We start from the raw sequence: 11,484 nt of genomic DNA, 5'->3' as shown, positions 1-11,484 counted from the left end.
GAGAACATGCATGCTGGTGCCTTGCTAATTCTCCTTTTACACAGTCCAGGATTCAAGTCCAGTTTTAGGGTGAATCTTCCCACCCCAGTTAATCTAATCAAGATAATCCCTCACAGGCATTACCACAAAAGGTGCTAACCTTTTGTAAATTGCTTCTCAAAACTGTGCCTAAGGATTTCTATTCAAATAATTTCAGATACTGTAAAATTGACAACCAATATTAGACATCACACAAAGAGTACATTGGGAGTCTCTGCCTTCATTTCTTTTTTATTTCATGATCATCTGAGACGAGCAGCTTGATTCTATCCCATAACCTAAGAAATATGGTCTGCTGCCTCACAGGCACAAAATGAAGGATCATGTTATCATGTACTGAAAACTCTGAAGCCATCAGAGAAAAAACAAACAAACAAACAAGCAAAACCCAACAATAACAATTTTAATCTCTTTCTGAGTTATTTATCTATGAAAATTTGTTACAGCTATGAAAGATGATAGACAGCAAAATTATTATCATAACAGAAAGTTCTGCCTGACAGCATGGCCATTAGAATTAGAGAAAATCTATTAAAAATATCTAGCACATACTATGTTCCCATATATAATTACATTTTGCTTAGTTAGCTAAATTAATTTTTAAGAATGTGTGCTAAATTCTCACTGTGTTACATACATATGGTGCAATTTTTACTCTGAATGTGAATAGAAATGAGATTATTCCTATTCTTTGAAAGAGAAAGTGAAATACTATTCTATTAAACTAGATAGAAATGATTGCAAATGTCTTATAATGTCTCAAAAATTACAGAGAAATAGTTAATCAAAACTTTTTTTCCTCAATCCTCAATATATTACGAGATTCTTGTGCTTCTATATATTGGCACTGGCTTTTATTAATACACTTCAAATCTAACAGAATAAATGCAACTGTGGTTAAAGGAGAGATTGAAAATTTTAGAAGTTTCATCATCTATAAAGAACAAAAATGAGGCAATAAAGGCATAAATAAATAAATGAATAAATAAATAAATAAATAAATAAATAAATAAATAAATAAATAAATAAATAAAGAGAAAGTAGGTAAGCTCCGTGATCTGTAATTTTGGATGGTACATTTGTGAAAGGTCTTATATTACATGTTCTGTTCCTTTCAGAGATAATTGAAAGGTATGGTTATTATTGGGGGAAAAAGGGGAGGGATACTTTTTCATTTTCTCTTGGCTGATCAATACCTGCCACTTTGTGAAGAACTAAGTTCTGAGGTACATGTGCAAAGGAACAATTTGATGTTGAAATCATAGAAATTGATTGTTAAGTGCATCCAAATAGCTGAGTAAAGATCTTATCAATAGGACAAATTATGCTCTTAAGAAGTGAGGTCTGTGTCCATGTTTCTCTACAGTCTCTAGAGCTTTCTACATTCTTTCTGAAAGAAATAAACCAGAAAATTCAAATAATGAGCATGACTGTGTCTTGTTAAACACATCCCTAATTATAAAACAACAAACAAAAATGAAGCAAATGAATATGAAATTACATGATTAAATTAATGTCACAATATTTTATACCAGTTATGTTTGTCAGGAAGAAGAGTGTACTAGTATAATTCCTATATCTATGATAAAATATCCTGACAAAAGCAATTTTAACTGGAAAGGGGTTTATTTGTTTGATGACTCTCGGTGACAGGCAATAATTATGGGAAGCTGACAGGAACCTGAAACAACTGCTGACGTCACATCCACATTCAGGAGCAGAGCAGCAATGAATGCACATGTGCCTGTTTCCATTAAGCAACTTCTGTGCACTTACACAGTCCAGGGCCCACATCCAAATGATGCTGCCCACAGAGAAAGATCTTCCCACCTCAATTCAAACAATCAAACAACCCCCTACAGATATGTCCACAGGTCAACCTGGCCTACACAGTTCCTCACTGATAACCCCCTTCCCAGATATTTCTATATTGTATCCATTCGACAGTTAAAACTAACCATTACATATATTCATTAGAAATGCACCCAACAGTGTTTTAAGTTAAAAAGAAAGTATACATCTCAATCACATATAGCTGAACTAAATAGAACTAACTCATTTTTGGTGATTTTCCTCCAGATGTCTAGGAGCTCTGTCACGTAGAACCTGTCTTTTCCAGGTGCTATGGAATCACATGAGATACCTTACCAAACATAAGTTCAACATCTGCTTTGTTAGCTTGCATTCACCAATGCCTGGTCACATGTTCCAGGAATTATGTAAGGTACTTGCAGTATACTGCTAAAGTTCCAAGTGTCAGGCATAAGTGACCTTGCCTCTGAGGAGATCACATTAGTTTATAAGCATTTGCAAGCTATTCATTAAGAAAGCAAATTATTTTCCTTCTACAAGCTTTCTAATTAAATGTCACCTTCTTTGCCCTTACAAATAGACTCAATTCCTGCTTGAGTAAGAATGTCAGCCTCATCAAGTCTCCCACTGCTCTTTTAGGCTTGCTAGTCGTTCTTCCAGAGGAATTCTCTTTCTTGAAGCAAATCAAATTCTCCGTAGGAATCACTGGTCTTCTTTTCATCTCACAGGCCTTGTCTTATCAACCATCTCTATTTCTTCTTACATCATTACTAATGTGAACCTTCATAAATTTGTTTAGACCTCTCACTGTAAAAGTTCCCCTGAAATTGATTGTATTCTGTGTATTATTTTAAGACAGTTTTTACAATGTCTTTGATGATAAAGTCTCGAAAGTATAATCTATTGACTCTTCCAATTCATTTTTAAAAACCTATCTTCAGAATACATCAGCAACTTAATTATTTTTATTCCATATGGGGTTGTTTACTACGTCCTTGTGCCCTACTAGATCCCAGGTTCCCCAAGTGTTTTATATACCCTGATCCTCAGTGCTTCTGCCCAAAGCTCAGAGCAGGGTAGCAAGTGAAAAAAACATTGAATGAATATTCAACAAATAAGCCCACTGTGATTGACACAAAATGAGATTCTAAGCGACATTTTCATGATTGAATCTAGTGGGTATTTTTCCATTTTTAATTTCCTGGACTGCTCAGTACCTTACATCCTCAGATAAACCATTTTGTTCATGTTTGCTAATTCTTTGATGACCCTGGCTCATTAAAACTTCAAATGTTCTTGCCTCTGTGATGGTTCTTTCTCAGCCTACTTAATTGCTTCCTCTACCTTCTCTTAAGCACTCAAGTGAATGCACAGGAATTTCTTCTATGGGTTGCTTATCTCAGTCTTTAAATTACTATGGATAATGTTATTTACCTTAAAGATTTGGTCTGCCATTTTCATAATGATACTCTTGTAAATATATATATATATAATAAATATATATTATTTCCAGACTGTTCCCTTGAATTACAGCATGTTTTAACTAAACTACCTGTTCAGTTTTATTGATGCCTTAAGTTGGATGGAATAGGAATTATGTATTTTTAGATTTCTCATGTTGTCTTTCTCTGTATCTCAAAGGCAGATTTTTATCAATCCGAAGAAACAGGGTTTATACCCTATTTTTCTTGCTTCCTTTATCCTGTTAATCACAAATTTGCTGTCACTTTACTTCCAAATATTTTTTTCCCTCTCTATCTTTCTCATTTTTCTCATTCTCCATCTTGGATTCTTGAGTCCAACTTTGTTACTCTCCTTGTCCCCAGATCCAATCTTCTATTCCCTATACAGAAGCCAAACTGACTTCCAGAAACAATAATTTGAGTGTTTTATACTCTGCAGCAGGCCCCTAAAAACTCCCTTCGTACATAGTTTAAGGGCCACGCTTCCAAATTACTAGCTCACTTGACCATTTCTAGTTGGGTCTTTGTTTCTTGTCTTTTGGTATCTTAGCTCGATAATGAGCAGTGTTAATATTCTGCATATACCTGTTCTTTTTCAAATTGAAATCTGTGATTAATTATATAGTTCAGTAGTAAATAGTAGCTAACTTCCCCACAGCCATGAGTTCTTATTTTGAGATTTATATTCAATGAGGATTAAGTGCCATTGCTCTTCTGTGCCCTGTACATATCTGTGACAGTAAATTGTATAGAAGAAACTCCATTGGAAAAAATGACAAACTTAATCTGTGGTGAAACATAACTTTGTGTTGTCATTAGGGTTTCAGGATAATTTGCTACATTGGCACACCTGGGCAAGTTCAGCGTAAACTACAGTGAGTATATTACAAATGAAGAATGAGGCTTAGAAAAGTTAGTTCTCCTCTCTGCTCACATACTCAAAACATAATTCTTTTGTACTCACCAGTTTGCATATTCACTGGAGCTATTTTACTAGGAACTATTCAAATAGAGCCAACTTGATTCTAGAAGGAGATGAAGAAAATGATGGGAAACGGCTTTCTCTAAGTATAGCAAACATTTGTAGAATTAATGAGTTTGCAGTTTATAATCTGTTTTCCACTCTAGCAAAGCTGGTACTGTTCCATCTGAGCTGAGAAATTGCTGGAGCTTGAATTATCCATGAAGGCGCCGACTGTTTGTTATGCAGACTAGCCAGGAGCGGATGGGCTTGACACATTGAAATGCAATGAATTCTGGAAACCCAGCAAGTGCTATTGCAATTTGGTGGCCAGAGTTATATTGTGTCTGTCCTTATTTGGGTACCATCCCAGGCATGTTGAGGAATAGAACCAGGGGAAATGGGCCTTCAGAGAATGGCAGGCTCTTTGCTCTCACTGTATCTGTCCCTGATATAACCAAGGGTTGGCAGGCAGATTAGTTTGTGGACTTCTACTTCCAGAAGACAAAATTGACAAACTTTTCTTGAGAATAGAGATAAATATAGCTCAATATATCAAAGGTTTACTCGTTCAACAGAGAAAAAGTATCTGCAGAGAGCTTGTTTCTACCTTGTGTGCTATTGATTGTTGCTGTTGTCTTTCATGCCTTGGTTAGTGCATATGGCTTTGAAAATTTCTGGAATCTAAATTTATGTCTAGTGTTTAGCAAATTCTTCAGGGCATGGTCCTAGTAAAAGGCAGAACTGGCACCCACCTTAGGAACCAAAAGGCCACATGCATACTTTGCTAGCCTAACTTGACTTTTGAGTCTCAGTACATTCTTAAATATCAGATAATCAAATCCTCGCAGCAGAGAAAGAGGCAAAGATGCAGAGGTTTAGAGAATGCACTACTGAGTCTAGTTGCCTTGAAGGCAGTAACGTTAACATTCTCAGGTAACAGGACTGAAGATGATCAAAAGAACCTTACATGCCACAACATCATGAATGATAACATGGGCTGGAGAGATGGCTCAGAGCTTAAGAGCATTGGTTGCTCTTCCAAAGGTCCTGAGTTCAGTTCCCAGCAACCACATGATGGCTCACAACCATCTATAATGAGATCTGGTGCCCTCTTCTGGCATGGAGGCATAGAATACAGTATAACTAATAAATAATTTAATAAATAAATAAATCCTAAAAAAATGAATAATAACATGATTTTAGCTAGTGTCCTGACAGACAGCCTAGATTTCTTTGTCTTGTTCTTGGTTTTTGTTGTTGTTGTTGTTTTGTTGTTCTGTTCCTGGCTCTCCAACATTTTTTAGCCATTTTTAAATAAAAAGTCCTTTTTAATAAAGTCCTCTCCCTCTTTTACCAGTCAAAGCAATATCTTTTAAACTTCTTTGCTGATAAACTCCCTCGTGACCATGGTGTAAGAAATATTATTAAAAAAATTATTATAAAAACTGTTGTCAAATAATTCTATTCATAAAATAGATGAAAGTAAGAGTTCTCAAGCATACTAAAGCAATATACTTCCAGCATGTTAAGACTGTACTTTCTTGTGACTTAATCTGCCATCCTAGATTAATGGTTCTCAACATGGTACAATTTTGTCTAAGTCTGCTTGATTGTCACAATCGGGTGGGAATGCTAACCCTGAAGCCAGAGATATTGTTCAACACCTGATAATGCAAAGACAAGACTTACCTATAATGAACCATCTGGCCCAAGATGTGAGCCATGCCAAGGATGAAGGCTGGCTGGCTTTAGATTTGTGAGGCTGAATGGAACTTAGGACTCATTGGTCCCATGACATTCCTTTTAATTGCCAGCTTTTAAAAATAATAGAGGTTATACCAAAATACTTCCCATGTTTTGTTATTCTGTCTTGTCCCAATAAGTAGTCTTATTGTCAGCTGTCTACCAAGTATGATGCCACAATAATACAAAAGGAGCAAAGAAAATTGTACACATGGTAATCTCTATTTTAAGAGATGTCACATAAATAGGAAGGCTACAACAGAAAAGCTTATCAACTAATATACTCATAGATGGAATTTTAATAAAGACAGTAAGGGGGAAAAGAAGCTGGGGTTAAGTGTTTAGGAATCAATAAGAAAAGATAAATCTGGATCCAGAGACTTCTTTGGAAGCCAGCCTGTATGTGAAAGCTGAATAATGGGCATTCTAAGAAGAAATCTCATTGTATCCTTTAAAACCCTTTAAATGGTAACCTCACTGAAATAGGTTGTTTTACTCATTGCTGTTAATGGGTCAAAATCTAGCTCAGAAATTGCCTTTTTAAAAGAAATCATGAATGATGTTCACCAGCAGATAAGATGAAGAGCTTCACCTGTTTTACTTCATACAAACAACTCTTTGGATGTACTTGACAAGTGAACTTTGCGGGAGATAATCATCAGTTTCTGCCCCATTCCTCATGTGTAGAAGCCTAGGCTAACAAACTACTTTTACTTTATATATCCCGTTAAAAACTCTTACCACCACAGTGTCTCTGAACTGATTTTGTAAACAGCTATTAGTTAAATTTTATATTGTCTTTTGTGCTTGGTGACTAAAAGAAGTTCCAAGAAATCCTGTAGGCACAGGAACGAAGATGGAAAGTCCCTGAAAGCCCATTTCCTCTGTGAACTTTTTCTATGCTATCTTGCTTTAACTCTCAGAAGAGACTGCAGATGTTCCTGATCTACCTTCTAACTGGTCTGGGATTAAATACTACCTCTACTCTTTGCTTAAAACATATTATCAATGCTCTAGAGTTCTTCCGTTCTTCCTTCCTTCCTAACTTCCTTCCTTCCTTCCTTTCTTTTTTCTTTCTTTCTTTCCTTCTCTCTTTTTTACAAAGGAGAGATGATAACATTCAAAATGATTGTAACATTTATGGAGCCCTTAATACATGACTGATGTTTCTCTATATAGAAAATTGTAGAAGGTATTGGCTAAAGGGGGGGGGGAACAAAAACAGCTCTTGGATGTCTTGCCCCAAACTGTGCACATGAAAATATCACAATTACATTCCAAAGCTTGTCTCTGAATACTTTATAGGAATTTGTAGTCTAGTTGTTTTTTTCTGGGGAAAAAAAAAAGAGTAAATACCAAACCCAGAGATGAAAATGTGAAAAGCTATTTGATGGCATAGCTGTGAATATAGGTTGTGTCTCATTCTCCCCAGTGTATTTTCATAACAATCATGCTGCCTCAACAGAGAAATCCATTTTCTGGATGAGAGAAAGTCAGTTTTTTGTTTTGTTTTTGTTTTTTTTTAAGGTATGGCCTCTGGTAGGTTGATGACAACCCAGTGGATGGCCCCATGCCCATGGATATATGGACAACAGAAATTGAACTCAGTGGGTTATGAAAAATAATGGAAAGAAAAATGGGGTATAATGTAGAGAGCAGTAGGAGAATGGGGAGGGGGTTTAGGTGGTGAATATGATCAAGATACATTGTATGTATACTTGGACTTTTCAAAGAATTAATAAAATGGTGTGATTAAAATGTGCTTGTTTCTTAAGCTATTGGAGAGAAATTGAGTTTCAGGTGAATGTATATACAAGTATATTTCTTGTTTTTTAAATCTTTAAACATAGCTGGAACTCTGAAGTATACTATTGGTATGTGAAACGCTCTTGGCTATGATGTGAGCATAGTGATGTATCATGCCTTTTTTCATAGATGACCCTTTGTCTTCATACATAATCATTGGTTAGATCAATAGGCTGTTATACTGAAACTATTCCCATTTAGTTTCGAGTTCTCTGGTTCTCCTAAGTTGTGGATAGAATGTTATCAGAGCATATCAATTCTTCTCTCCAAGAGTGACTCTTTAATGCCTTTCTTGTCTCCTATTTACCCTGTTCTCCTCTTCTGTCTAATGCCATGGTCTTTTTGAGAGTTTGGCTTTCTTCTTCATAAGCCACATGGTTTCTACTTGCTTCTGTGTCCAGATGGAGCAGGTACCACAGCCATTTGTATGACCTAGACTCTGTTAGCTTCTCTCACCTTTGTTCCCATAACTTCTGCCCCTCTCACCCACCTGACACTCATTTCTCATTCACTTTCTGCTCTTCGCACAGACTCAGAAGTATATTTATAGCCAAAGACTTTTATTCACGTTATAATTCATTTCATATTAGGAAAGAAAGTAACTCTCTTCCTGGCTCTAACACTACACAGCACATCTCTTCTTTCTAATACATCATACATATCACAATCTTCCTTTTCTTAATAATCTGTACTATTCATGTATCTGACTATAAATAATAAAGCCATCTATATATAATAATAACAGTAATGACATTATACTATGTCTACTGCCTTCTGTGTGTTTTCCAGGATTCTTGAAGCTTCCCTTCTTCATCAAGCAACCTCTTACATGTAAATCACTGCCTGCCATTTCCATCCCCAGCCCACAGTAAGGCCAATGAAAATATTTTTCCTCAAGAAACCCAAGCACCACTTTTCCCTAGGTAACTGGAGCTAAAACCAAATAGTCATAATGAGTCTTTCTATATGCCTGAGCTAAAAATAAAATTTTCTTGTGTTGGAGTGGTTCCCTATTTTGTAACGAGTGACAAGAGCAAAGAAAGATCATCTAGAGCAGTGGTTCTCAACCTGTAGAATGTGAGCCCTTTGGGGTTTGTACAGCCCTTTCACAGGAGTTGCAATTCAGGTATCATGCCTATCAGATATTTACATTGTGGTTCATGACAAAAGCTGCAACAAAATAGTTTTTTAGTAAAGACTAACAACACATGAGGGACTGTATTAAAGGGTCAGAGTATTAAGAAGGCTGAGTATCACTGGTCGAGGGAGAGAAAGAAGAGTTGGAATTAAGCACACTAGTAGAAAGGTGATCATAGTAACAGTAGTAAGAAGCAGAGGCATCCCCTTGAGCCTTGGAATCCTCTTTCTCACTGCTTACAGCATCTAGAAGCCTTTTTCCTGACACTTTAACTTCATGAAACACCCATATGATCACTGTTTTCTCTGCTTATTAATTTTGTCTGTATATTTTTATTGTATTTAACTGTATAGGTGTAGACGTAATATATTTAGTATACATATGTGGATACACCCCAAAAACACACTCTCATTCTATACCGCTATTTCTCTGAATAAATGCTATGATTCCATTTTACAGATAAAAATAAGAGTCATAAGAACCATATTCTACTCATTACCCTCCCCCTCAGCTAATTACTGTGGAGTCAAATACAAATCAAGCATATTTGACTCTCAAATGAGATGTTTATGTTTTCAAGTATAAGCTTAACATTGTAGCATCAATTTTCATTCATGCATACATACACTATTTTACTCACTCATGAAACAACAATCAGTTTTCTCCTTTAAGACAGATAAAAAAGAGGGAATTTTTTCATAAAAATTTTAATACTATTGAGAAATAATTTCATTGTATCTCATATGGGTTCCTACATATTTTGTAGTAACTATTTTACTGGTTTAGTTTTTGAAATGTTTGTTTTGCAATTTGCCTAAGAAGGTAGAGTTTATCCTCTTCCTTCTGAGCAAAGAAACTACTTTTTTGTGAATAGTGCAATAAACGTTTACTTTTGAGACCCATACTGGGAAATCTTCTTTGTATCTCTTAGGTGGAATGCAGCCCCAGTAAACAACAGAATCTCCCTACAGGTAGGTGGGTTAAGGAAAACTCATGTGAGTGTGAAGCTCTCATTGTCTACAGGGTTGACACTGATGAAGTCTATGCCTCTGAGCCAGGGTTCTCATACATCTTGTGGACATATTCTTGTGACGAGTTAACATGTTGTCTTGCAAAATGAAAATAATTCCGTGACCTTCATTCTTGACAGATGTGGCTAGCGAAATTACTACAGGTTAATAACTATGAACAATAGAACTTGATTCAATGGTGTTACCACGATCTTGTTAGCACTGGAGCGTTTGAATCTAAGACTTAATACAATATACAAAGAAGTTACAGGAGATGATTAGAATTAATCAAACAGCCAGCCCTAACTGTTCGGCCTTGTACTATTCTACTAAGTCATGAGATTCTGAAGAGCGCCTGGGATTTGTGAAGTGATTCAGAGCCCAAGAAAGGATAAGTGAACTTCAGGAAGAGAAGACTGATGACTTATGGAGTTAAGAGACTCATAGTCAAATAGCCGTAGGTTCAAATCTAACACTCTGCATGAAAATGAACCATTTATTCAATGCTTTTGAGCAGTGATTTTCTTATCTGTAAGGCACAAATAAAGATCCTGTCTCACAAGAGTGTCATGGCCATTAAACAAGGTGATACATAAAAACACTGATCATGAAGCTGCCCATGTAAAAAGTATTTACTAAATGGTAGTTATTAGCATTCTTAAAACATCCTCGAGGAAGATCGGGTGATTGATTGAATTACCTATATCAACGTCCCCGTAACTATCACATCATTCACTATTAATGTTCCTAGTTGTCAGCAATATAACCAGGTTACTATAAACAGATTTGCCATCTGAACCACTGAAGCTGTGGGAACTAATGTGGCCCCAGACTTTAAATGTAATTGAAACTAAAAGTCCTTTCATGCAACCAAAAAATCTCCAGGCTGCAACTATAAGATAGCAATGAGGCTGGCACTCACTTTTTGCCTTTCTACAAATGGTATGAGAAATTACAAGGCTAGAGGTTTTCCTGGTTATCCATTTGTCTCTCCCCCACCTTACAAGGGAAGCAAGGACTGCTGTTGCCAAGCAACAGTACAGTGTTGAAAGTGATAGAGCGTGTGCAATGTGGCACTTTGGGAGTGACGGGCTTAGTTCTAGAGTTGGCCCAAGGGCACTGAAAAGGAACATAGGAGACTGCACTATTCCTCAACAGCTGCACAGTCATGTCATTAATGCAAATCTCCCAATAATGAAAGGAGCTCCTGCCACAGAGAAATCCCATCACTGGCTTTCTGTGAACTGTAGAAAATCCTCAGAACCACAGTGCATGGAAGCTCTGGAGAGTTGCAATTTGCACTTCTAGCTCCTCACCTTGAACAGAATATGCCTTAAATTCAGTAATATTTATTGAAAAATGATTCCATTTAAGACAGAATACGAAAAGAAAGTTTGGACTCTTCAGCACCAAACGTGAATGTATTCTATGAATAAATAGAATGAGCCTTTGCTTCACGTGAAATCATCTTGTTAAAGAGGCTGGAAAGAATAAGAACAAGATAGAGGA

The sequence above is a fragment of the Psammomys obesus genome, unplaced genomic scaffold, assembly GCF_907164565.1.
Source record: "Psammomys obesus unplaced genomic scaffold, mPsaObe1.curated_primary_1811, whole genome shotgun sequence".
Classification (NCBI taxonomy): domain Eukaryota; kingdom Metazoa; phylum Chordata; class Mammalia; order Rodentia; family Muridae; genus Psammomys; species Psammomys obesus.
This window is presented reverse-complemented; position numbering follows the sequence as displayed.